Raw genomic sequence first — 27,872 nt, forward strand, 5'->3', positions numbered from 1 at the left:
TGGGGCATGGTGGCACATGCCTGTAATCCCAGCTACTAGGGAGACTAAGTCAGGAGAATCGCTTGAACCTGGGAGGCGGAGGTAGCAGTGAGCCGAAATCGCACCATTGCACTCCAGCCTGGGCAACAAGAACGAAACTCCATCTTAAAAAAAAAAATAATCGGCCGGGCGCGGTGGCTCAAGCCTGTAATCCCAGCACTTCGGGAGGCCGAGACGGGCGGATCATGAGGTCAGAAGATCGAGACCATCCTGGCTAACACGGTGAAACCCCGTCTCTACTAAAAAATACAAAAAACTAGCCAGGCGAGGTGGCGGGTGCCTGTAGTCCCAGCTACTCGGGAGGCTGAGGCGGGAGAATGGCGTAAACCCAGCGGCGGAGCTTGCAGTGAGCCGAGATCCAGCCACTGCACTCCAGCCTCGGCGACAGAGCAAGACTCTGTCACAAAAAAAATAAAAAATAAAAATAATCAACTGGGCATGGTGGCGGGTGCCTGTGATCCCAGCTACTTGGGAGGCTGAGGCAGGGGAATTGCTTGAACCTGGCAGGCGGAGGTTGAGATCACACCACTGCACTCCAGCCTGGGTGACAGAGTGAGACCCCGTCTCAAGAAAAAAAAAAAAGGATTCATAATTCTTTTTCATCAGTTCATTCAGTCTTGTAAGTAATTCTTGCTCTGATCTGTATTAGCAATTTCACAAACCCATCAGTTTCTTCATTCGAGTTTTGGAATTTTTTTTTTTTTTTTGACAGAGTTTCACTCTTATTGCCCAGGCTGGAGTGCAATGGCACAATCTCAGCTCACCGCAACCTCGGCCTCCCGGGTTCAAGTGATTCTCCTGCCTCAGACTCCCGAGTAGATGGGATTACAGGCATGTGCTAGCACGCCCAGCTAAATTTGTGTGTGTGTGTGTGTGTTTTAGTAGAGACGGGTTTTCTCCATGTTAGTCAGGCTGGTCTCGAACTCCCAACCTCAGGTGATCCGCCCACCTTGGCCTCCCAAAGTGCTGGGATTATAGGCGTGAGCCACTGTGCCTGGCCAAGTTTTGAAAATTTAGTTCAATAGTGTGAACTCACAGTTATTAGAAACCCATACTTGTCAGACTTCATTCTTTCCATGAAGCTCCTTGAAGACATAACTCCCTGGGATTATAATTGCTGGCAAGAAGCTTTCAGAAAGACATTAGACTAAGGCAATTAAGTGTGGACATGAAGACTTCAAGTGGCCATGGCCAAAACCTGGTCTGAGTCCATCGTAATGATGACATAATTGACAAGAATGTTATTTGTGAACCAAAATTGACTGATACATCAGATTTCTAGATATGTTTTATAATTTTTGAATATATTAATAACATACCCATATAAATATATCTCAAGGTGAAATTTTTTTTTTTTTTTTTTTTTTTTTTTTTTTTTTTTTGAGATGGATTCCTGCTGTGTCGCCTAGGCTGGAGTGCAGTGGCCGGATCTCAGCTCACTCCAAGCTCCGCCTCCCAGGTTCAGGCCATTCTCCCGCCTCAGCCTCCTGAGTAGCTGGGACTACAGGCGCCCGCCACCTCACCCGGCTAGTTTTTTTGTATTTTTTAGTAGAGACGGGGTTTCACCTTGTTAGCCAGGATGGTCTCGATCTCCTGACCTCGTGATCCACCTGTCTCGGCCTCCCAAAGTGCTGGGATTACAGGCTTGAGCCACCGCACCCGGCCAAGGTGAAATATTTCTTATTTTGCCAATCCTTCTCTTATAATTTATTTTATTTATTTATTTATTTGAGACAGAGTCTCACTCTGTTGCCCAGGCTGGAGTGCAGTGGTATAATCTCTGCTCACTGCAAGCTCCACCTCCCAGGTTCACACCATTCTCCTGCCTCAGCCTCCCAAGTAGCTGGGACTACAGGCGCCCGCCACCACACCCGGCTAATTTTTTGTATTTTTAGTAGAGACGGGGTTTCACCATGTTAGCCAGGATGGTCTCAAACTCCTGACCTTGTGATCCGCCCGCCTCGGCCTCCCAAAGTGCTGAGATTACCGGCGTGAGCCACCATGCCCAGCCTTATTTTTTATTTTATTTTTACATTTTTAAAATTTTTTGGCTGGGCGCAGTGGCTCATTCCTATAATCCCAGCACTTTGGGAGGCCGAGGCGGGTGGATCACCTGAGGTCAGGACTTCAAGACCAGCCTGGCCAACATGGCAAAACCCCATCTCTACTAAAAGTGCAAAAATTAGCCGGGTGTGGTGGTGCGTGCCTGTAATCCCAGCTACTGAGGAGGCTGAGGCAGGAGAATCACTTGAACCAGGGAGATGGAGCTTGCATTGAGCCGAGATGGTACCACTGCACTCCAGCCTGGCCCACAACAGCCAGACTCCGTCTCAAAAATAAATAAATAAATAAAAATTTTTTTGTAGATAGGGGGTCTCGATATTTTGCCCAGGCTGGTCTCAAACTCCTGGGCTCAAGCAATCTTCCTGCCTTGGCCTCCTAGTGTTGGGATTACAGGCATTAGCCACTGTGCCCAGCCTCATATAAATTAATATATCAGACAGGCCCAATTGGTTTAATATTTCTTTTTTTGCAGATCCTTTGACAGGTTCAGGAGTCCTCTGGAACATCCTAAAGTTAGTTTGAGGTCAAAAATGCTTAATTTTGATTTTTTTTTTTTTTTTTTTTTTTTTTTTTTTTTGAGACGGAGTCTCGCTCTGTCGCCCAGACTGGAGTGCAGTGGCCGGATCTTCTCAGCTCACTGCAAGCTCCGTCTCCCGGGTTCACGCCATTCTCCCGCCTCAGCCTCCCAAGTAGCTGGGACTACAGGCACCCGCCACCTCGCCCGGCTAGTTTTTTGTATTTTTTTTTTAGTAGAGACGGGGTTTCACCGTGTTAGCCAGGATGGTCTCGATCTCCTGACCTCGTGATCCACCCGTCTCGGCCTCCCAAAGTGCTGGGATTACAGGCTTCAGCCACCGTGCCCGGCTTTTTTTTTTTTTTTTTTTTTTTTTTTTTTTTTTTGAGATAGGGTCTTACTCTGTCACCCTGGCTGGAGTGCATGGACGCAAGCATAGCTCACTACAGCCTTGAACTCTTGGAGCAAGTAATTGTCCCACCTTAGCCTCCAGAGTAGCTGGGTCTACAGGTATGTGCCACCATGTGCAGCTAATTTTATTTATTTTTTGTAGAGATGGGATCTTGTTATATTGCCCAGGTGGGTCTCAAATTCCTGGGATCAAGCAATCCTCCTGCCTCAGCCTCCCAAAGTGTTGGGAGTACAGGCATGTGCCACTGTGTCTGCCTTAATTGTGATTTTTGAAAAGTTTGTCAAATATCAAAGTTTTAAAACGCTTGATCAAAGTAGGATCACAGGTCATTGTGAAATAAAACCAAAGTGAGAAAAGATTTCAAAGACACAAAGCACAATACTTTTTTTTTTTTTGGAGAGTCTTGCTCTGCTACCCATGCTGGAGTGCAGTGGTGTGATCTCGGCTCACTGCAACCTCTGCCTCCTGGGCTCAAGCAGTTCTCCTGCCTCAGCCTCCCAAGTAGCTGGGATTACAGGTGCTCGCCACCACACCGGCTAATTTTTGTATTTTAAGGAGAGACAGAGTTTCAGCATGTTGGCCAGGTTGGTCTCGAACTCTTGACCTCAGGTAATCTGCCCGTCTTGGCCTCACAAAGTGCTGGGAGTACAGGCGTGAGCCACCGTGCCTGGCCAATATTCTTGATGAAACAGAGATTCTCTGTTTCCTAAGCCAGTTACCTAAAAGGTAAAGAAAAATCTTTTTTTTTTTTTTTTGAGTCTGAGTCTCGCTCTGTCACCCAGGCTGGAGTGCAGTGGCAGGATCTCAGCTCACTGCAAGCTCCGCCTCCCAGGTTTACGCCATTCTCCTGCCTCAGCCTCCCAAGTAGCTGGGACTGCAGGCGCCCGCCACCTCGCCCGGCTAGTTTTTTGTATTTTTTAGTAGAGACGGGGTTTCACGGGGTTAGCCAGGATGGTCTCGATCTCCTGACCTCGTGATCCGCCCGTCTCGGCCTCCCAAAGTGCTGGGATTACAGGCTTGAGCCACCGTGCTGGGCCAGAAAAATCTTTTACAATTTTCTTGTAAAGGGCAGATCAATGGTCCACAAAAACCCTGTGGTTCCAACATAGGGGCCCAAATTGTGGTCTTGTATCCATCAGTGTACTTTTGATATTAATGCTCAGTTTTTAGCCTAGGCAACATGGGAAGACCTCACCACTACTAAAAGTAAAAATTAGCCAGGTGTGGTGGTGCACACCTGTAGTCCTATCTTCTTGGGAGGCTGAAATGGGAGAATCACTTGAGCCCAGGAGATTAAGGCTACAGTGAGCTATGATCATGCCACTGCACTCCAGCCTGGGTGACAGAGCGAGACCCTGCCTCAAAAAACAAACTTCAATTTTGGGCCGGGCACAGTGGCTCACATGTAATCCCAGCCCTTTGGGAGGCCAAGGCAGGCAGATTACAAGGTCAGGAGTTTGAGACCAGCCTGACTGACACAGTGAGACCCCATCTCTACTAAAAATACAAAAATTAGCCGGGTGTGGTGGTGCACACCTGTGATCCCAGCTACTCAGGAGGTTAAGGCAGGAGAATAACTTGAACTGGGGAGGCGGGGGTTGCAGTGAGCCGAGATCGCGCCACTTCAATCCAGCCTGGGCAACGGAGCAAAAGTGTCTCAAAAAAAGTAAATAAATTTAAAAAAAGAAAAGAAAGTTCAATTTTTAGTAAATCTTATAAATATTTATTGCTTTTTTTTTTTTTTTTTGAGACCAAGTCTCACTGTGTCACCCAGGCTAGTGCAATGGCACAATTTTGGCTCACCACAACCTCTGCCTCCCAGGTTCAAGCGATTCTCCTGCCTCAACCTCCCAAGTAGGTGGATTACAGGTGCGCACCGCCACACCTGGCTAATTTTTGTATTTTTAGTAGAGATGGGGTTTCGCCATGTTGGCCAGGCTGGTCTCGAACTCCTGACCTCAGGTGATCCACCCGCCTTGGCCTCCCAAAGTGCTGGGATTACAGGCATGAGTCATCACGCCCGGCCAAAAATCTTATAAATAATCCCCTTCTAATTTCAGCCAGCTTAATCACACACAAAATTCCTTTCATGAGATTAATCTTCCACAAACCTACAACTTCCTTAAACCTTTAATTTTCTCCTATATGTCTTTTTTTATATTAGCAATCTACTTTAGGACAGAAATTTACTTTCCTTTCCTCTTGATTTTGACCAAAGTCTTCTCTTATGCAAAATGAAAAATTACTCTCTTTTCAACTTTCTTTACCAAAAATACATCCTCATACTTATAACTTTTCTTCACATCTCTCCTACTTACTGGTCTTCTTCCCACCTTGTTTCTATTTCCTTCCTAAATCCATATTTTGAAACAATCTTTAAATAACCCCCAAGTTAAACAAAATTGCTCTTATTTAACCAAAAAAACCTTATCTCAAAAAACCTAGCACAGTCACCAAGTGTGCTTTTCTTTTCTTTTCTTCTTTTTTTTTTTTTTTTTTTGGAAGTGGATTCTTGCCCTTGTTGGCCATGCCAGAGTGCAAATGGCGCGATCCTGGCTCACTGCAACCTCCGCCTCCCGGGTTTCGAGCGATTCTCTTGCCTCAGCCTGCCAAGTAGCTGGGATTACAGGTGCGTACCATCACGCCTGGCTAATTTTTGTATTTTTAGTAGAGATGGGGGTTTTGCCATGTTGGTCAGGCTGGTCTTGAACTCCTGACCTCAGGTGATCCACCCACCTCCGCCTCCCAAAGTGTTCGGATTACAGGTGTGAGCCACTGCACCAGGCTTGATCCCTTTTCTTGAACAATCTATATATCCCAAACCAATGCACCAGAATATTCATTTACAATGAGAATGAAACTATCCCCACAGGAGTGACAAGAACTGTGTGCTGGGTTCTGGATAGAAACAGTTATAATTAAGCATTAATCAGGCTGCATTTTGGCCCACTTCCTTGTTGCTAAAAGTCAGGTGGCACTAGTTCCTGACCATTGCATACCATTGTTCCTGTAGATAAGATTTCTGACATTAGAGTCGTAAGACTGTTTTAAGAATTTATTTGAGGATCTCCTGGGGCTGTATCACAGGGGGGAAAGTGAAATTAAAAAAAGAATCAATTCGGGCTGAGCACAGTGGCTTAACCTGTAATCCGAGCACTTTGGGAGGCTGAGGTGGAGGGATCTCTTGAGCCCAAGAGTTAGAGACCAGCCTGGCTAACATAGTGAAACCCCATCTCTACCAAACAAAATATAAAAATTAGCCAGGCATGGTGGTGAGTGCCTGTAGTCCCAGTTACTCCAGAGGCTGAGGCGGGAGGATCATTTGAGCCCAGGAGTTGGAGGCTGCAGTGAGATATGAGCCAGCCACTGCACTCCATCCTGGGCAACAGAGCAAGACTCCATTTCAAAAAGAAAAAAAAAAAAAGGAATTTATATTAAAAAAAAAAAAAGAAAAAAAAAAGCCTGAGTTTGGATGCAGTGGCTCAAGCCTATAATCCCAGCACTCTTAAGAGGCTGAGGTGGGAAGATCTCTTGAGCCCAGGAGTTCCAGGCTGCAGTGAGCCGTGATCACATCGCTGCACTCTAGCCTGGACAACAGAGTGAGATCTTATCTCTAAAACAAAACAAAACTAAACTAAACTTGAGAATGATGGTGTTACAGGAAAGGGGTCCCTACCCAGACCCCAAGTGAGCGTTCTTGGATCTCACGCAAGAAATAATTCAGGGCAAGTCCGTAAAGTGAAAGTAAGTTTATTAAGAAAGTAGAGGAATAAAGGAATGGCCATTCCATAGACAGAGCAGCCCCGACGGTGGCTGGTTGCCCATTTTTATGGTTATTTCTTGATGATATGCTACACAAGGGGTGGATTATTCATGCTCCCCTTTTTAGACCATATAGGGTAATTTCCTGACGTTGCCGTGGCATTTGTAAACTGTCATGGCGCTGGTGGGAGCATAGCAGTGAGGACAACCAGAGGTCACTTTTGTCGCCATCTTGGGTTTGGTGGGTTTTAACCGGTTTCTTCACTGCAACCTGTTTTATTTATTTATTATTATTTATTTATTTATTTATTTTATTTATTTTTGAGATGGAGTCTTGCTTTGTTGCCCAGGCTGGAGTGCAATGGCAAGATCTCGGTTCACTGCGAGCTCCGCCTCCCGGGTTCAGGCCATTCTCCTGCCTCAACCTCCCAAGCAGCTGGGACTACAGGTGCACGCCACCATATCCAGCTAATTTTTTGTATTTTTAGTAGAGATGAGGTTTCACTGTGTTAGCCAGGATGGTCTCGATTTTCTGACCTCGTGACCCGCCCGCCTCAACCTCCCAAAGTGTTGGGCTTACAGGCGTGAGCCATTGCGCCCGGCCATCACTGCAACCTGTTTTATCAGTGAGGTCTATATCTTGAGCCAACCTCCTATCTCATTCTGTGACTTAGAATGCCTTAACCATCTGGGAATGCAGTCCAATAGGTCTCAGCCTCATTTTATCCAGCCCCTATTCAAAATGGAGTTGCTCTGGTTCACCTGCCTCTGACAATAGCAGGAGGAGTTTTAAAAAAAGAAAAGAAAAAAGAAATTCTTTAACTCCACTCCAGGTGGCATTTCTTAGTGCCTCTGAAGGTTCTGATCCTAGAACCAGCCCCCAGCTCGCCCAGAGCAAGAGAAAATCATGAAAATCCAAGCAAAAGCAAAACACTGGGTTCCAGCATCAATGCTAAGGGCTAGAGCATTTGCTGGTGTTTTGCTTGGAAAGGCAGAATTTGGTTGTCTAGTGCCTCCACTAATTGGCCTCCATCTGACACCCTAGAGGGATGGTCTGATTAGAAGCCACAGCTGCTTTGCTCATTATTTCTGATGAATGGACATCACCTGGTGTCTCCGATGATGGCCCCTGCTCAGGACCCAGGTGTGACCTGCACAACAAAGAAAAGCAAGATGGCTTTGCAGCCAACATGGCGAAACCCCATCTCTATTAAAACTACAAAAAAAAAAAAAAAAAAAAAATTAGCCAGGCGTGGTGGCAGGTGCCTGTAATCCCAGCTACTCAGGAGGCTGAGGCAGGAGAATCACTTGAACCTAGGAGGTGGAGGTTGCAGTGAGCCGAGATCACGCCCCTGCACTCCAGCCTTGGCGACACAGAGAGACTTTGTCTCAAAAAAAAAAAAAAAAAAAAAAAGAAAAGAAAAAAAAAGGGTGCTTTACAGCCCTGTGGAGTAAACCAGGCTTCCCAGTCTTCCCCAGAGAATTATCTTATGTAAGTCCCAGCCCCTTGGAACATGTTTTGAAAGGGCTCACTCTGCTGGGCACGGTGACTCACACCTGTAATCCCAGCACTTTGGGAGGCTGAGACAGGCGGATCACCTGAGGTCAGAAGTTCAAGACCAGCCTGGCCAACATGGCAAAACCCCATCTCTACTCAAAACACAAAAATTAGCTGGGCGTGGTGGCACGTGCCTGTAATCCCAGCTACTTGGGAGGCTGGGGCAGGATAATCACTTGAATATGGGAGGTAGAGGTTGCAGTGAGCCAGGATCACACCACTGTACCCCAGCCTGGGCAAGAAGAGTGAAACCCCATCTCAAAAACCAAATAAAAGGCTCATCGTTTTCACTGGTTCCCTTGTGGCAAATCTAAAGTAAGGTACACGTGCTCGCCGTTCATTCATCAACTGGTGGAAAAGTTCCAATAGTTTGCAAACACGCTCTACCCATGCCCCGCCCCCACTTGTTCTATTTTTTTTTTTTTGAGACAGGATGTCACCCTGTCACCCAGGCTGGAGCACAGTAGTGTCATCATAGCTCACTGCAGCTTGGACCTCCTGGGCTCAAGTGATCCTCCTACCTCATCCTCCCAAGTAGCTGGAACCACAGGGGTATCCCACAACACCTGGCTAATTTTTTTGTTTTTTGTAGAGATGGGGTCTTGCCTTGTCGCCCAGGCTGGTCTCATACTCCTGAGCTCAAGCGGTCCTCCCTCTTGGACCTCCCCAGGTGCTGGGATTATGGATTATGGGTATTAAAATCTAAATTTCTTTGCTCAACACCACTCCCCATTGTGTGGCCAACAGTCACATTCTTTCTTGGGCCACGTCATTCATTTTCAGTTGCTTCAGAGCGCTGGTGGCCTGGGTGTGTTGAACAAACCTCAGCCTTTGAGGAGTTTAAAAAAAAAAAAAAAGACACCATCTCTAGGCAGAAAATTTCAGACAAAGAACTCCTGCCAGGAACACTTCCTGCTGCTGCTCCTACCACTGCCCCTTAGGCTGTGGACCTTTATGCAAGAATGCCAGTGGTAAACTGCCCTACTGTGTGTGTTGTGGGGAGTGGGGATACTGCCAGAGAGGAGAGAGCCTTATTTCATTTTATATTTTATTTTATTTTATTTATTTTAGAGACTGAGTCTCACTCTGTCGCCCAGGCTGGAGTATAATGACGCGATCTTGGCTCACTGCAACCTCTGCCTCCTGGGTTCAAGAGATTCTCCTGCCTCAGCCTCCCCAGTAGCTGGGATTACAGGCATGCACCACCACGCCTGGCTAATTTTTGTATTTTTAGTAGAGACGGGGTTTCCCCATGTTGGTCAGGCTGGTCTCGAACTCCCGACCTTCGGTGATCCTCCCACCTTGGCCTCCCAAAGTGCTAGGATCAGAGGCATGAGCCACCGCGCCAGGCCGACAGCCCTCTCTAAATCTTTAAAAATTCAGTCAGGCGCGGTGGGTGGCTCACACCTGTAATCTCAGCACTTTGGGAGGCTGAGGCAAGAGGAACGCTTGAGCCCAGGAGTTTGAGACCAACTTGGGCAACATGGTGAGACCCTGTCTCGACAAAAAATACAAAAATCAGCCGGGCATGGTGGTGCACACTTGTAGTCCCAGCTACTCAGGAGGCTGAGGCAGGAAGATGACTTGAACCCAGGAGGTCGAGGCTGCAGTGAGCTATGATCACGCCACTGTACTCCAGCCTGGGAAACACTGTATCAAAAAATAAATAAATAAAATCTTTAAACATTCTTCAGCTTATCCCCCTACCTTCTGGGGGCTTCTTGGGTCTCTTCCCAGAAACTTTTTTCTTTATTGTATGCAATTGTTTAAAAAACACAAATGGGTGCATATTCCTATATTCTCTACTTTCTATTTTGAAAGTTCCTTTTTTTTTTTTTGAGACCGAGTCTCACTCTGTCAACCAGGCTAGTGCAATGATGTAATTTTGGCTCACTACAACCTCTGCCTCCCAGGTTCAAGTGATTCTCCTACCTCAGCCTCCCCAGTAGGTGGATTACAGGCGCGCACCACCGCATCCGGCTAAGTTTTGTATTTTTAGTAGAGACAGGGTTTCACCATGTTGGCCAGACTGGTCTCGAACTCCTGACCTCGGGTGATCTGCCTGCCTCCGCTTCCCAAAGTGCTGAGATTACAGGCATGAGCCACCTTGCCTTTCTCAAAGTTCCTTTTTGGCTTAACTATAGATCTAGGGCACTGTGAGTCTTCCTCATTCCTTCTAGGGCTGCCTAGTGTTCTGGGGTTATTTAACCAGCCCCCTCCTGCCAGGCAGGTCTTTTGTCTCTGACCCTTTGCTACATATATTAGTTTCAAGTTCACTTTGCAAGTGGCCAAGCCTGTTTCCCTCATTTCCAGGTTCCCAGGGGGCAGACATCCTGCTGCAATTTCAGAAATCAGCACACTCTTCTCTCTCCTGTGAAAGATATAAAAGTCCATGCCCCCCACTCTCCCTCTTGATACTGCCCTATTTTACTTCTTTTCACAACCAGAACTCTTTATTTTTCCCAAATAAAAATAGTCCGTCTTTTCAGGTTATAAAAATGGAACTCTGGCTGGATGCAGTGACCCTTACCTGTAATCCCAGCACTTTGGAAGGCTGAGGAGGGCAGATTACCTGAGGTCAGATTTTTATTTTATTTTCCTTTTTTTTTTTTTTTTTTGAGATGGAGTTTTGCTTTTGTTGTCCAGACTGAAGTGAAATGGCACCATCTCGGCTCACTGCAACCTCCGCCTCTAAGGTTCAAGTGATTCTCCTGCCTCACCTCCCGAGTAACTGGGATTATAGGCATGTGCCACCACACTCAGCTAATTTTTGTATATATATATGTTTTGAGACGGAGTCTTGCTCTGTCACCCAGGCTGGAGTGCAATGGCATGATCTCAGCTCACTGCAAACTCTGCCTCCCCAGTTCAAGCAATTCTTCTGCCTCAGCCTCCCGAGTAACCCTGATAAAGGATCAATGACCTTGATAATGTCAATGATAATGACCTTGATAATGACCTTACCTGGATAATGTCATTCCAGGTAAGTATCTCTAACTGGGTGCATGGTCCTCCAAGATTCACAGAAACTTGATCCCACTGAAACTGTATACATAATATTCAACATATGTAGTATGTGCACACATGTGTGAACACTCACATTAAAATTCATCACAATCTTACCCTGACTTCTCCTCATACTCCTCAGACCCTGACATAGCCTAGTGCATTTTCTCCTTCCTCACTCCCTTCCCTCCATGTGTCCCCTATCCTGACCACCAGGAACGTTGGGCTGCCTCCGGAGTGCATGAGGCACTTGCACATCTCTCTTGCTTTACAAGAGCTTCCCTGTGCTCCAACTGGCAAATTTCTCTATGGACTGAAAAACCCACATAGCCTTTATCTGTCTTGTGATGTCTTCTCCCCACCCCCAAGTTAGGCATATCCTTCTGTGCCCTCCTTTATCCAAACATTTTCCCCACTATATTGTAATTGTGTGTTTAAGTGCCTGACTTTCCAACTAGATACAAAGCTTTCCCAGGAAAGAAACCAACCTAGCCTGTTTGCTTGCTTTTCTTTCTTTCTTTCTTTCTTTCTTTCTTTCTTTCTTTCTTTCTTTCTTTCTTTCTTTCTTTCTTTCTTTCTTTCTTTCTTTTTTTCTTTCTTTCTTTTTCTTTCTTTCTTTCTTTCTTTCCTTCCTTCTTTCCTTCCTTCCTCTCTCTCTCTCTCTCTCGCTTTCTTTCTTTCTTTCCTCTCTCTCTCTTTCTTTCTTTCTTTCCTCTCTCTCTCTTTCTTTCTTTCCTCCTTTTTTCAGACGGATTCCTGCTCTGTCGCCCAGGCTGGAGTTCAGTGGCACGATCTCGGCTCACTGCAACCTCCGCCTCCGAGGTTCAGGTGATTCTCCTGTCTCAGTCTCCCCAGTAGCTGGGATTACAGGCGCGCGCCACCACACCGAGTTAATGTTTGTATTTTTAGTAGAGATGGGGTTTCACCATGTTGGCCAGGATGGTCTCAATCTCTTGACCTCGTGATCCGGCCCCAGCGGCCTCCCAAAGTGCTGATATTACAGGCGTGAGCCACCGCTCCCGGCAAGAAACCTTTTCTTTTCTTTTTCTATTCTCCTCCTCCTCCTCCTCCTCCTCCTCCTCCTCCTCCTCCTCCTCCTCCTCCTCCTCCTCCTCCTTCTTCTCCTCCTCTTCCTGAGAGGGATTCCTTCTCTGTCGCCCAGGCTGGAGTGCCATGGCGCGATCTTGGCTTACTGCAACCTACACCTCCAGGGTTCAAGTGATTGTCTTGCCTCAGCCTCCCGAGTAGCTGGGATTACAGGCACAAGCCACCACGCCTGGCTAATTTTTTAGGGATTTTTAGTAGAGACGGGGTTTTGCCAAGAATGGCCAGGCTGGCCTAGAACCCGACCTCAGGTGATCCGCCGGCCTTCGCCTCCCAAAGTGCAGGGATTACAGGCATTGGCCTCTGCGTCCAGCGGAGAAACCATTTCTGATTCACTTATTCACTCCCACACTCCCACTACACAGTAGCAAAATAAATAAATAAATATTAAAAATAAATAAAAAAGGAAAGAAAGAACAAAAAAGAAAAGAAAAAGAAAAAAATTTAAATTTAAAAAGGCTGTGCTCGATGGCTCACACTTGCAACCCCAGTGCTTTGGGAGGCTGAAGCAAGAGAATCGCTTGAGGCCAGGAGTTTGAGATCGGCCTGAGCAACATGGCAACGCTGCAAGACCCCCATTTGTACAAAAAGAAAAATAAAATTAATTTTAAAAACAAAAAAGGGAAACACAGTAGCACATGACCTGGCACCATATATGTACTAGTAAAAACTAGTTAAAATTAAGTCAGTAATTACTGAAGGAATAAGTCAATGAGTGAACAGGTGAAGGAAGAAAACAGACACCAGAGCAGGTGCGCCTTGGGTTGAGCCCCTCCCCCCTGAGCCACGCCTCCTGCCCGCCCCCTGGGCCCTACCGGGACTACATTTCCCAGAAGGTCGCACGCCCCGGGCATGCGCAGCGGCGCGCTCGGAAGCTGCGACGCCGAGTTTCACTCTGGCTGCCTTCTCCTGAGAGTCGGAGCCACAGCCAGAGCCCTGCCCAGGCCGTGCCGGAACTGCAGCCTGAGCGCGGTGGTGCCCTCAGTCCCGTCCCCTCGTCCTCCTCAGCCTCGGTGAGAGGGCGGGCAGGCCACCTGCGCGTCGCTAGGGCTGAGGTCCCGGGGGCGTGGGGTGGCGCGGGGAGCTGGAGCCTAGCTGGGACCGGAAGGGGGCGGGCGTGGGTGTGAGGGGGGGCGACGGCCGGGGCGGCGGGGACACCTGGGGGTCCCGGGAGATCGGGGGTGTCGGGGCTATCGGTCTCCGGGATCAAGGTCCTGAGGGCGGGAGTTGGGGGACTTGGGAGGCGCCGGGAGCTTTGGACGGGACAGGGTGCCAGGTGCGAGAGAGGACGTTCGGGTGAAGGCTGAGGGGCTCGCAGGCGGAGGGGCGCCGCTCCCGGGAGTCCGGGTCGCTCGGGAGGAGCGCACCCCTTCCCAAAGTACCCGGAGGAGGCGGTGACGAGATTGCCACTGCCTCTCTGCCTCTGCTGGGGTCTACCCCCAGGTGAAGGGACTCACTGGGCCATGGGTTGTACTTTGGAGGAGTTTGCTTCCTAACTCTGCTTCCCTACTCTCCTGTGGGGAGCCTTCCTGGGAGTTCCTGGGGCCCTGGGTCACTTTTTGGGGTCCTTTAGGGGTGCCGAAAAAGATTTAGAACTCGGTTCCCTTTTCTGGAGCTGCGCTTTCATCGCGACTGTCTCAGCCAGCTGCCCTCCTCCTCCAAGCTGGCTCCACTTCTCTAAGCGCCAACAGCGATGGAAATAAATAGCATGTGTACAGACGTCTGGACCCTTGAGAAACTCAGAATATTTCTGCATGCCCTCCTAGCTCCTCTAGCGCTCTAGAAGGTAGACTTTCTGGTAGCCACCATCCGGGCTTACTTAAGCCATCTGGATAGCAAGCCCTCTGATTCGGTTGCTCTGTGACCTTAAATATTTACCGTCTCTGGTGTGTTGATTTCCTGGATGCTTAGCTGCCAGACTGGCTTATGAAGTCCTTTTAGGGCTTTCCGTGAAAAAGCTCAGGCCAGGCACGGTGGCTCATGCCTGTAATCCCAGCCCTTTGGGAGGCCGAGGTGGAAGGATCACTTGAGTCCAGGAATTTGAGACAAGCCTGGGAAAACAAGAAGATTCCTGAGATCACTGTCTCTGTAAAAAATCAGATGGGCGTGTTGGTGGGTGCCTGTAGTCCCAGCTACTTGGGAGGCTGAGGCAGGAGGATCGCTTGAGCCCAGGAGCTGGAGGCTGCAGTGAGCTATGGTCACACCACTGCACTCCAGCATGGGCGACAGAGGGAGACCCTGTCTCAAAAAACAAACAAACAAAAAAAACAAACTTTTTTTTTCTTTTTTTTTTTTTTTTTAAAGAAAAGGGCTCAGAGCCAGGTGTGGTGATGCATGCCTATAATCTCAGCTACTCAGGAGGCTGAGGCAGGAGAGTTGCTTGAAACTGGGAGGTGGAGGCTGCAGTGAGCCAAGATCATGCCACTGTACTCCAGTTTGGGTGACAGAGCAAGACTCCGTCTCCAAAAAATAATAATAATAATAATAAAAATTTAAAAAGGGCTCAGGGTTTTGTTTGTTTGTTGTTTTTTTCAACTATCTCCTTGATTGTTAAGTGGGTGGAGGAAGACTATTGTACTTTTTGCTCCACCCAGGCTATTGGAAAATAAATCTGGTGATTTTCAGTCCCCAGGCACAGCACACGGATCCAACATCTGTACCTTTGTTTTTTACTAACTGCTGTTTAATTTAAAACCTGATCATCTTCTTCCTAGTTGGCAAAGGTGCCTTGGAATTTGTGTCGCTGAGTCAGCAAGCCTTTCAGATTTGCCCGGTTTTTGTTGTTTGTGGTTTGTATCAAGATGGGAACTCAAACAAGTCATTCTTCCTAAGGAGCTGGTGTCTTCATCCAGAAGGGACGGTTTGTGCCAGCTCTCCAGAGAGAAAAGGTGAGAGCCATGGGGACTTGACCTTGCTGCCTTCTCTATCTGGTGCAGAGAGGGTGGGGATTGGGGAGGGTGGAATTTGAGGTCTGCAGGATAAACGTGCGCCCTGGAAGTTGACTGTTGATTGCCACCTGTCTCAAATAAATTGCAGTGGCGTCTTGCCAGCTGCTTCTCCTGTTTCACTAACTAGTCTTAGAAGATGCTTTCCACTTTAAGACATGCTTTATGGGATGGAAGACACAAGTCACGATTTCTGCATTTGAACTGGCAGTTTTCATTTCTTTTGTTGCATAAACCTTTACTGGGTGCCAGACAAGATCTCTGTCTTTTGGGAGCGCATTGTTTGGTGGAAAAGACAAACCAGAGTCAGCGACAAAGTGTTGTCAGTGTGACACATACTGAGCTGGGGGAAAGCACAAGGCCATCCAGAAAGGGAAGGGCTAGAGGGAGGGTCAGGAAGGCTCCTGAAGGTGGTAGTTGAGGGGGGTTGTGAAGGAGGAGTAGGACTTAGAAAGTGGGGCACAGTCGTCTGGGAGAGGAGTCAGCATTTACAGAGTCATGAAGCTACCAGGACACAGCTGGGCTACTGTAAGTAGCTTAGTATGTGGTAGAGGAAGCTGGAAAAGCAGGCAGAGGGCTGAGCGGGGAGGGTTTTGTGGGCCATGCCAAGACTCGGGAGTGGAAGGATTTTAGAAGATTTCCATGAAGGGTATTTTTGTTATTATTTTTTTGAGTTGGGGTCTGCTGCTGCTGCCCAGGCTGGAGTGCAGTGGAGTGATCATGGTTCACCATAGCCTCAAATTCCTGGGCTCCAGAGTGGCTGAGGTGCCTACCACCATACCCGACTAATGTTTTGTCTAGAGACAGTGTCTCTCTATGTTGTCCAGGCTGGTCTCTAACTCCTGGCCTCAAGTGATCCTCCCATCTCAGCCTCTCAAAGTGCTGGGATTACAGGCCTGAGCCACCGTGCCTGGCCTCATGAGGGACATTTCAAAGGAGCACGCTGGAACGTGTGGAATGGGTTAGACTGGATTATTCGCTTTGTGACAGTCTTCTGACACCATGCCAGCTTCTTCATGGGGAGAGGCAGATAAGTGGTTTTGCCCTCGGTTGCTCATAGTCTAGTCGAAGAGATAAAGTGAACATAGAGAACTGATAAGGAAGTTGATAAGAGGGTGTTTTCTTTCATTCATTTTGTTGTTGTTTTGTTTTGCTTGTTTACTTTTTGAGACAGGGTCGTACTCCGTCACCCAGGCTGGAGTGCAGTGGTGCCACCTCAGCTCACTGCAGCTTCGCCTCCCAGGCTCAAGATTCTCGTGCCTCAGCTTCCCGAGTAGCTGGGATTACAGGTGCACACCTTCACGCCTGGCTAATTTAGAGGGTGTTTGCTTTCTGCTGGGCACATCCAGGCTGTTTAAATTGGGCCATAAAAGGGTGGGTAAGGTCAGGACAGGGGACCAAGTGGGTGGGATTCAGGGCAGAGCAGAGTCATGGGGGTGGGGACACCCCGATGCAGATGGGAGTAGTGGATTAAATTACTCTGGCTCTGGAGGGGGATTTTGGTGGGGGAGGTATACATGAGGGGGGATGGAAGGGAAGGGCACCAGCAAATATTGTTGATAGCAAGGGAGGGGCCGTATTGTGATCAACTTTGACTATCAGCCTAAGGAATTTGAATTTCATTCTAGAGATCCAGGGGAGGTGTGTAAAAAACAAGATCAGAATGGTAGTTCAGGAAGCTTAATCTTGTCCCCCGCCCCGCCCCCCCTTCTATCTGAGATGTACGAGAGGGAGAAAGCAGAGTTGGAGAAGCTGTTTGGGAGGGAGTGCTTGTTTGTTTGTTTGTTTGTTTTGAGATGGAGTCTAGCTCTATTACCCAGGCTGGAGTGCAGTGGCGTAATCTCAGCTCTGCAACCTCCACCTCCCGTGTTCAAGTGATTCTCCTGCCTCAGCTTCCCGAGTAGCTAGGACTACAAACACCTGCCACCACGCCTGGCTGATTTTTGTATTTTCAGTAGAGACGGGGTTTCCCTGTGTTGACCAGCCTGGTGTCGAACTCCTGATCTCAGGTGATCCACCCACTGTGACCTCCTAAAGTGTTGGGATTACAGGCGTGAGCCACTGCACCTGGCGGGGAGGGAGTATTTATTAAAGTGAGAGGCATAAGGGTCCCGGCCAGGTGTTAGCAGGGGGCTTCAGAGTTGAGGGCAGGCAGCTGCTAGGCCTGGGGGAGCGGGCTGAGGACTGAGAATCTGAGGTTTTTCTCTTGGCCGCCTGGGAGAAATCCAGGGGGAAAAGGAGAATGAGGAAGGAAGATGCGTTTGGCCTCAGACGTGTTGAAGGTATTAAGAGGCCAACAGGAAATGAGGCCATGGGCTAGAGAGAAGAGCACTGATTCATTCTCCAAATGCCTCCCGAAATTCTGTGCACCAGGGCTTGTGCTTGGCACTTGGAGTACAAAGATGAATTCAGCAGTCCCTTTGGTGTTTGCCTTATCAGCTAAGCTGAGAACAAAATTGATTAGTACATACTCCTCAGTGTTCATGCCTGACCTACTTTTCCTTATTTAGTAAGTTATTTTTAATAAATGTAGTAAGCTCTGGCAATCTAGGCACCCAAAACAAAAGCTGGGAGCGTGAAACAAAAGTATACATCTAATCTTTTTTTTTTTTTAATTTTAAAAAACTTTAAAAAGTTTTCTGTTTTATCAGGTCCCCTTAGAACATCCAATCATTTCATTTGAACTTGTTTTCTGTTCTTACCCTGAGGTAATCATTATCTCCTTTCTTTCATTTTTTTTTGTTTATCTTACATGTGTATTTCTTTCTTTCTCTTTTTTTTTTTTTTTTTTTTTTGAGGCGGAGTTTTTGCTCTTGTTGCCCAGACTGGAGTGCAGTGGTGTGATCTCGGCTCACCGCATCCTCCGCCTCCCGGGTTCAAGTGATTCTCCTGCCTCAGATTCCCTAGTAGCTGGGATTACAGGCATGTGCCACCATGCCTGGCTAATTTTATGTTTTTGGTAGAGACGGAGTTTCTCTGTGTTGGTCAGACTGGTCTGAAACTCCTGACCTCAGGTGATCCGCCCGCCTCGGCCTCCCAAAGTGCTGGGATTACAGGCGTGAGGCACCACGTCCAGCCTATTTCTTTTTTTAGAGACAGTGTCTCACCTTGTAACCCAGGCAGCTGGAGTGCAGTGACATGATCATGGCTCACTGCAGCCCCAAATTCCTGGGTCCAAGGGATCCTTCCCCTTCAGCCTCCAGAGTAGCTGGGACTACAGGCACAGGCTACCATGCTCAGCTAATTTTTAAAGTTTGTGTAGAGGCAGTCTCACTGTGTTGCCCAGGCTGGTCTTGAACTCCTAGTCTCAAGTGATCCTTCTGCTTTAGCCTTCCAAAGTGCTGGGATTACAGGCGTGAGCCACCATGCCCGGCCTCCAGGTTTTTGGTATTGTAAGCATTCTGTTCCAAAATTTCCATGTATGTCTATCATACATATGTAAGAATATAAACTTAGGAGCTGGGTTATAGGGTAAATAAATGTTCAACTTTTTTTTTTTTTTTTTTTTTTGAGACAAGATGTTGCTCTGTTGCCCAGGCTGGAGTACAATGGTGTGATCACGGCTTACTACAACCTCTGCCTCCCAGGCCCATGTGATCCTCCTATCTTAGCCTCCCAAGTAGCTGGGGCTACAGGCACGCACCACCATGCCCAGCTAATTTTTTTTTTTTTTTTTTAATAGAGATGGAGTTTCACCATGTTGCCCAGGCTGGTCTTGAACTCCTGGGCTCAAGCAATTCACCCGCCTTGGCCTTCCAAAGTGCTGGGATGACAGAGAGCCACCATGCTCAGCAATGTTCATCTTTCGTAGCTATTGCTAGACTGTTTCATGAATGAAGTGCTTATCCCAGTATCCACTTCACCAGCAGTGTACTGTGTCTTGCAACTCCACAGTCTTACCAACATTTGCTGTTGGCCAAGTGAATGAGTAGAAAATGGAATCTTTGGGAACTTGGTTTCTAGGTCCCTCAGCCCTGTTGCTGACTATCTCCTCTTACATTTATTGGCATCTGTGTTTCCTGTGAAATATTCATGTCTTTTGCCAGTTTTTCAGTAGGGTTCTTGGTGCTTTATTTTTTGTTGATCTATAGGGCTCTTTATATATTGCTGATTTTAATCCTTCGTGTCTATTGCAAATATTTTCTCCCAGCTTTTAACGTATTATTCCGCTTTCTTTAAGGTGTCTTCTGTCGATCAGCCGTTCTTCATTTTAACATAGTGATACGTATTTTTTCACTAGTACTCAGTTTTCTGGGTCTGGTTTGAAGTCTTTTCCTGAACATAATCCTTGCCTTTAAGGAGCTTATGCATTCCCCAGTGGAGGAGACAGATAATGGCACTCAGACGTCATGTGGGCCTTGATTGTTAGAAGTGGCCACTTCTGCCTGTGGAGCAGGAGTGAACATAGGAAAGATCTCACAGGGCAAAGTCTCGAGTTAGGAATTAAGAGATGAGTAAGTGGACAAGGGCAATGGGCATTCTCAGTGGGGGACAAAGGGCATGAAACAGCCTGACCCACCCCGGGCACTGCCAGGAGGTCCAGATGGCAGGAGCTGAGGGTTTGAGGGGCTCGGGCAGGGCATCATGAGGATGGCTTTGGGTGATCTGTATGCAGGGGAATATTGAAGCCATGGGAACAGATCCTGAGGATCCGGGGGGAGTGGAGAGAGGAAGGGGAGAGGGAGACCAGGGCCTGATTCCCGGATGCAGAGAATGTTATCAACGCCTGGTGTGGCTCTGTTGGCATGCTGCCTGCTGTGCTGTTGGATGCTGTATTTCACCCTTAGGTGTTGGGCAAAGGCTGACATGTCTGCAGAGGGCAGGGCGTGTTGTTGGCAAAGCTAGCCAGAGGCAGAGCACTCTCCCTTTTTGATAGAGACGTGAGTTCAGAGAAGTCTTGCTCAACTGTAGGAGTGTGAAAGCACGGTAATAGATGTGAGGGAGGCCACAGGGCAGAGGTCTGCAAGTGATGGCCCGTCAGCCAAATCTGGCCCACTGCCTTTTTTTTTTTTTTTTGAGACATGGTCTCACTCTGTCGCCCAGGCTGGAGTACAGTGGCATGATCTTGGCTCACTGCAACCTCCGCCTCCTGGGTTCAAGTGATTCTCCTGCCCCAGCCTCCCAAGAAGCTGGGATCGCAGGCGCATGCCACTACGCCTGGCTAATCTTTGTATTTTTTTGGTAGATATGGGGTTACCCTGTGTTGGCCAAGTTGGTCTCAAAGTCCTGGCCTCAAATGATCCGCCCGCCTCAGCCTCCCGAAGTGCTGGGATTCCAGGCGTGAGCCACCGTGTTCAGCTCCACTGCCTGATTTAATTCATAAAGTTTTATTGGTACGCAACCCCTCCTGTTTACAAATTGTTTATCGCTGTTCTTGTGGTCTAGTGGCAGAGTCGTTGCAAAGACTTTTTCTGTCCTTTACAGGAAAAGCATGCTGGCCCCAGCCATAGGGAGTCGTGGTAGCTGTGGTCACCCAGAGAGGACGTCCCAGCCACCATTGCAGTTTAGCTGGTGTTGCCAAGCAGATCATAGATCTAGGTCCTGCCTGCAAATGTTGCCATCTTTTCTCATTTTCAAGGGAAGCTGGAAATCTAGATTTTTTTTTTTTACTGTGAATATTCCTTTTTTTTTTTTTTTTTTTTTTGAGACAGATTCTCACTCTGTCGCCTAAGCTAGAGTGCAGTGGCGTGATCTCGGCTCACTGTGACCTCCGCCTCAGTGGGTTTAAGTGATTCTCTTGCCTCAGCCTCCCGAGTAACTGAGACCACAGGCGCCCGCCACCACACCCGGCTAATTTTTTGTGTTTTTAGTAGAGATGGGGTTTCACCATGTTAGCCAGGATGCTCTCAATCTCCTGACCTCGTGATCTGCCCGCCTTGGCCTCCCAAATTGCTGGGGTTACAGGCATGAGCCACTTAGCCTGGCCAAATATTCCAATTTTTAAACATCCGCTCAGTTTTTAGAAGCCAAACCTCAGTAGCCCAAGCAAAACACATCTACAGGCCAGTCTGTCTGGCAGTCTGTCTTGGTGGGAAAGATAGGAACTCTGGAAACAGATTTGGGTTTTCTCAGTCCCTGGATATCCTTGGGCAAGCCGCATGTCTTCTTGTGACTCACTTTTCTCGGTTGTGGAATGGAAATATCCCGCTTCCCCTGTTGTGAGGACCAACGAGAATTACTAGTCAGGTGGAGGGGCTTAGCACAGTGCCTGGTGCCTGGTAAACCTTTACCTGGTAGCCATTGCTGTTATTTATTCATTTATTTATTTTAAGCAATAATTTACTTATTGAGAGCCTTCTGTCCCCGCCTTTGCAGTCTCTAGGTCACTTTTTCCACTTGTAGATTTTGCACGCAAGCCCCAGAAAGATGGCTCAGGGCAGGGGCGCTGCATACTGTTCAGTGAGGCCTGTAACGTGGCTCTGTCTTCCTCATACTGCAAGAGCACGGCTGGCAGATCCAGCTCCTCATATCGTGCCTTCACCCAGGCCACCTTCTCGGCCTCCTCCTGCCTGTAATTTTCCTTCAGGATCTGGTACTATTCCAGAGTGGCCCGCTGCAAACACTGAACCACCAGCCAGCTACATTTGTTGTCCTGGATGTCAGTGTCAACTCTGCCGGTCATACTGGGGTCCCCAAAGAGGTCAAGGTAATCATCCTGAATCTGAAAGAACTCTCCCATCTCCAGCAGGATCTTCTTGGCATCGGCGTGCTCCTTCTTGTCATCCATTCCTGCCATGTACATGGCTGCAGCTACAGGAAGGTAGAAGGAGTAGAAAGCTGTCTTGTACTTGACAATAGATTTGTACCTCTTTTCTGTGAATCTGCCGAGATCCACATTGCCCTGGGGGGCTGTGATGAGGTCCAGAGTCTGCCCAGTCTGTCTGGTAGGAACTCTGCAGGAAGAGCTCAGTCAGGTTCCGGTAACAGGGCTGCTCCCGGCAATACAGCTTCAGCAGGCAGTAGATACATGCTTCCAGAGGGATAGCATCATTGATGGCATCCAAACCCACTCCCGGCTTCTGATACCAGCAGATCTCTCCCCAGTGGGTGAGGGATGAATTCTTGATGTCATCTGCCACCAGGAAGAAAGCTTGCAGCAGTTCCACACACCAGTCCCCGGTTAGGGCCCACTAGAGGCTATCAGCATCCGGTTTCCTTGGCTCCACCAGCTCCCGGAACGCTACTAGCACTGTCAAACCTCGGTGATACTTGCCTCCAATTGCATTGTACTCCAGGATCTCCTTGAGCCCAGCAATAGCATCTCCTGTCTCTGGGTGCCCCATCTCATCCTCAGTCAGCACCCTAACAATCTGGGAGTAGTGCTGAACGAAATCCTGCTTTTTTTGGGCATAAACATCTGATTTCTGGTCTCCGTTCATTCTGAGGGAGGTTCCTGGATGCAGGTTCCTGCTCCACTGTTATTTTTTTTTAAGAGACAGGCTCTTGCTCTGTTGCCCAGGTTGGAGTGTAGTGGCACGATCATAGCTCACTGCAACTTTGAACCCCTGGGCTCAAAGCAGTCCTTCTGCCTCAGCCAGCCAAAGTGCTGGGATCACAAGGTGTGAGCCACCGCCCCAGGCATGCTATTACTATTACATATCCACTGCTGCCCCCATTACTCCTCCACTTTGCCCTCTGGGTAGGCCCGTAAACCAGGGCTCCACCTTCTGACTGGCTGTAGGTGGTCAGATTGCTCTTGGCCACCCAGGAGTCAGTGGGTTCTTGGTTCTGGAGAAGCTGGTTGACCACAAGGGAATTGTAGGTTACTGGGGCCGGCACCATGGCTGCCCTTTGGAAGGTTCTGCTCTGACCTGTCCCTGGAGGGCTCGTCAGGCCCCAGCCAGAAGAGTTGTCACTTCCCTTCCAGCCACCCACCGTGCAAGGGACAAATCCCATGCTGGTTTCGTGCCATCTTTCAGTAAGGTGCGGGAGGCGCTGGCCTGAGTGATCCCTTTTCAAGCAAAGCCCCATCTCGCCGTACTCACAGGACTGCTGTCATAGTCAGGAATGTGGATGGTTGGTTCTTCCATTTTTGTGGATCTCAGGGATAGGGGGATGTGTCTGTTGTCAGGGAGGTGCTATGGTAAATTGACAGGGCCTGATATTAGTGAAACCGCACTGGGATAGCAGCCGCCATTTAAAGTAATGATGGTAAGACACAGCGGTGGTGGTGGTTTGGTTTACATTTATGACCTTTTAAACGTGTTTGGCATTTTAAGGAGAGGTTTGTTTTGTTTTGTTTTGATTTTTGAGACTCATGTTGCCCAGACGGAGTGCAATGGTGCAGTTAGCAGCTCACTGCAACCTCCACCTCCCGGGTTCAAGGGATTCTGCTGCCTCAGCCTCCCAAGTAGCTGGGATTACATGTGCCTGCCACCATGCCTAGCTAATTTTTGTATTTTTAGTAGAGACGGGATTTCACCATGTTGGCCAGGCTGGTCTCAAACTCCTGACCTCGGGTGATCTGCTGCCTTGGCCTTCCGAAGCTCTGGGATTACAGTCATGAGCCACTGTGCCCGGCCAGGAGAGTTTTTTTCTGATAACAGAAGTAATACTTTCTCACTTTAGAAAATGTGAAAATTTCAGATATATAAGGAAGTCGAATAAAACATCTCCTATATATGAAGAAGAAAAGACACAAGTAAAAAAGAAAAAAAAAAAGAAAAGTCTCCTATGGTTTCTCCACTCAAAGACAGCTGTTAACATTTTATTGACTTCTGTGGAGTTTGCCCTATGCTTCTGTTTTACGTAATATAGTGCTGTAGTGAATAGCTTCACGTCAAAATTCTTCTATAATTTTCTCAAGTTAGAGTCTTAATTATTGGATCAAAGGAAGTGAACATTTTTAAACCTCTCGATATATATTACCAAATTGTTTTCTTTCCCCTTTCTTTAATAAATAGAGATGGGGGTCTCTCTGTGTTGCCCAGGCTGGTCTTGACCTCCTGGCCTCAAGTGATCCTCTTGCCTCGCCCTCCCGAGTAGCTAAGAGTATAGGTGTAAGCCACCATGCTCAGCCACTGATTTTAACTTGTATGTTTTAAACAAAATTTCTAGTAAAGTAGAACATTTCTTTGATATGTCTGTGTCAAGATTCAACTCTCCCAGGTCTTTGGAGTGGCTTTCTAACAAGGTGTCCCCCGTGGGTGGCCATCTGCCCTATGAGAAGGTCATTTCTAGTTCCAGGTCACGCACACTGTGTCAGCTGGTGGGGTGTGGAGTTTCAGGCCCAGGCCTCTTGGAAAGTACCCGAGGCCGGGCACAGTGGCTCAAGCCTGTAATCCCAGCACTTTGGGAGGCCGAGACGGGCAGATCACGAGGTCAGGAGATCGAGACCATCCTGGCTAACACAGTGAAACCCCGTCTCTACTAAAAAATACAAAAAACTAGCCGGGCGAGGTGGCGGGCGCCTGTAGTCCCAGCTACTCAGGAGGCTGAGGCAGGAGAATGGCGTAAACCCAGGAGGCGGAGCTTGCAGTGAGCTGAGATCCGGCCACTGCACTCCAGCCTGGGTGACAGAGCAAGACTCCGTCTCAAAAAAACAAAAACAAAAAAAAAAAGGAAAGTACCCGAAAGAGAAACAGCTTAGAAAATAAGGACTTGAACAGTGGTGTGGGTTGAGTTTGGAAAGTTTAGACCATGTTAGTGGAATCAGAGCTGGGAAGAGGTAGAAGTTACCTCCTGTCACTGGTTTCCAGTCCACACTTCTCAGAACTCTCCCGTTTTCCAGTTGGGCGCAGTGCCTCACATCTGTAATCCGAGCACTTTAGGAGACCGAGGCGGGTGGATCACTTGAGGCCAGGAGTTTGAGACCAGCCCTGGCCAACATAGCAAAACCTCGTCTCTACTAAAAATACAAAAATTAGCCAGGTGTGGTGTGGTGCACTGTAGTTCCAACTCAGAAGGCTGAGGCACAAGAATCACTTGAGCCTGGGAGGCAGAGGTTGCAGTGAGCCAAGATCGCACCACTGCACTCCAGCCTGGGTGATGGAGCGAGACTCTGTCTCAAAGAAAACTCTCCTATTTTGCAAAGGAGCTTCATGGTTCTTTTGAAGAAAATTAGGAATGGAGGCCACCTCTGTGTCAAAAACAACATCCCACATTTCTGTGTTTTACTTTTCTTTTTCTCTTTTTAAGAAATAGGGTCTTGCTTTGTTGCCCAGACTGGTCTCAAACACCTGGCCTCAAGTGATCCTCCCACCTTGGCCTCCCAAAGGGCTGAGATTACAGGTGTGAGCCACCACGCTCAGCCTGTTTTACATGTTGACAGACAGCATATGATCATGTGTATAAGGGTTTCTGAACCTACTCTAACTGCCGGAATCACAGAGCCTAGAGAAGGGGACATAACTGCCCTTTGGCTACCCAGTGGCTTTCATCTTCTCTCAGGACAGCAGAGGCAGGACAGCCAGCATTCTGGTGAGGATTGAAGAATTAGTCGTAACAGATTTCAGCAGGTCTGCAGTGATGAGATGGGTTTCTCACATATTGTTAAGTTGAAAGTAGCCGGGTCTGAGTAGCGATTAGGAGCCGTAGCTCAGTCTGAGTTGAGTACCTGTTTAAAATCTGCATTCAAGGCCTTCTTCCTAGAGGCCACAACTGCAGTGAGATCCATGTGTGGGGCTCACCCGCCCCAGCGCTCACAGCTGGGCAGGGAGATTGCCACTCAGATTCTTGTGCCAGCGCAGATCTTGTTCTGAAGCTTTTCTAATTCCCCTGAGACTAGAAAGACTTTTGGATACTTTTCCCTTTTTCTTTTGGATGAAATTGCATCTCCAGTAGAACAGCAGCATTCCATGGTGCCTCAGCCACGATCCTATGGACAGATTTGCAGCGAAAACCTGATGAGAGACTGTAAAGGAAAAGCAAGGTTTAGTTTTCCTGGTCAAAGTTGTTAATATTTAAAAAAAAAAAAAAAAAAAACTTTAGCCTGACACGGTGGCTCATGCTTGTAATCCTGGCACTTTGGAAGGCCGAGGCAGGTGGATCACCTGAGGTCAGGAGTTCGAGACCAGCCTGGCCAACATGGTGAAACCCTGTCTCTACTAAATACAAAAAAAAAAAAAAAATTAGCTGGGCTTGGTGGCAGGTGCCTGTAATCCCAGCTACTTGGAAGGCCAAGGCAGGAGAATCGCTTGAACCCGGGACGTGGAGGTTTCAGTAAGCTGAGATCACGCCATTACACTCTGGTCTGGGCAACAAGAATGAAGATCTGTCTAAAAAAAAAGAAAAAAAAAAGCTTTGATTATTAAAAAGTTATATGACTATTTTAGAACATTTTTCTAGTAAAGAGGTAAAGAAAGAATAACCTGGGTGCAATGACTCACACCTGCAATCCCAGCACTTTGGGAGGCCGAGGCGGGTGGATCACTTGAGGTCAGGAGTTTGAGACCAACCTGGCCAATGTGGCAAAACCCTGTCTCTACTGAAAATACAAAAATTAGCCAGGCATAGTGGTGTGTGCCTGTAATCCCAGCTCTACTTGGGAGGCTGAGGCAGGAGAACTGCTTGAACCCAGGAGGTGGAGGTTGCTGTGAGCTGAAATTGTGCCACTGCATTCCTGCCTGGTGAGAGAGCAAGACTCTTTCTCAAAAAAAAAAAAAAAAAAAAAAAAAAATCCCATAATTCTTTAATTCCAGTGACATTTTAGTGTTGTTCTTTCCAGACTTTTAATTTTTAATTAATTTATTTTTATGAGACAGTGTCTCTCTCTGTCACCCACGCCGGAGTGCAGTGGTGCAATCGCGGTTCACTGCAGCCTCAACCTTAATGGCTCAAGCGATCCTCCCACCTCAGCCTCCTGAGTAGCTGATACTGCAGGCACGCACCACCAAACATGGCTAATTTTTCTGTTTTTTGTAAAGACGGGATTTTGCTGTGTTGCCCATGCAGGTCTTGTCTTCCTGGACTCAGGCGATCCGCCCGCCTTGGCCTCCCAAAGTGCTGGAATTACAAGCATGAGCCACTGTGCCTGGCCCTTTCTTTCATTTTTTAAGACTGATTTGTATTCCATCATTAGAATGTTCCATAATTGGTGCAAGAATTCCTTTATTGTAAAGTGTTTAGGCTGCCTCCAAATTGAGGCTTTTTCCCATGGCCAATTATAATACTAATAATTTTCATAATGAAGAACCCGCATCATTAGGAGCTGAAACAAATTAGGTTTTTAAGCTGCAGCTAAGTGATGGTTAAGCCGAGGCTGCTGCAGAGACTGGTGCACCGACTCGCCGCTGTATTGTGCGTAATTGCTGGGTTCAACACAGTGGGCGTTTCTGGGCAGTGACTCAAAGGTGCCTGTGCCCCTGGAGCAGAAGGCTCACCCCTCCTTTGGTGTTTCAGAGCCTCTGGGATATTGGGCACCTGAAGAGCTGCAGCCCCAGCTCTGCCCTCAGGGAGTTTCTGTTTTGGTGGGGAGAAGGCCACCGAAACTAGGGAGTGCAGCTGTGTTTGTGTAAGTGGCCTGTGCTG

General features: G+C 47.9%; 1 protein-coding gene and 1 pseudogene across 6 annotated transcripts in view; one reads left to right on the plus strand and one right to left on the minus strand.

The window, feature by feature from the left end:
- The first annotated feature begins 13,320 nt into the window (after window positions 1-13,320).
- DTX2 (deltex E3 ubiquitin ligase 2) overlaps window positions 13,321-27,872 on the plus strand; it is a 47,451-nt gene continuing 32,899 nt past the window's right edge. For 3 of the 6 annotated variants that reach the window (XM_008018415.3, XM_008018414.3, XM_073012712.1), the window contains exons 1-2: window positions 13,321-13,472; window positions 15,174-15,347. The gene's annotated coding sequence lies outside the window, so the exon portion shown is untranslated. Of the gene's footprint in view, window positions 13,473-15,173; window positions 15,348-15,530; window positions 15,933-27,872 lie in introns of those variants that run through there. The other 3 variants (XM_008018412.3, XM_008018417.3, XM_073012711.1) reach the window with 3 other exon arrangements.
- LOC119621373 (farnesyl pyrophosphate synthase pseudogene) lies at window positions 21,048-23,136 on the minus strand (annotated as a pseudogene).

This window comes from Chlorocebus sabaeus, chromosome 28 (assembly GCF_047675955.1).
Source record: "Chlorocebus sabaeus isolate Y175 chromosome 28, mChlSab1.0.hap1, whole genome shotgun sequence".
NCBI classification, from domain to species: Eukaryota; Metazoa; Chordata; class Mammalia; order Primates; family Cercopithecidae; genus Chlorocebus; species Chlorocebus sabaeus.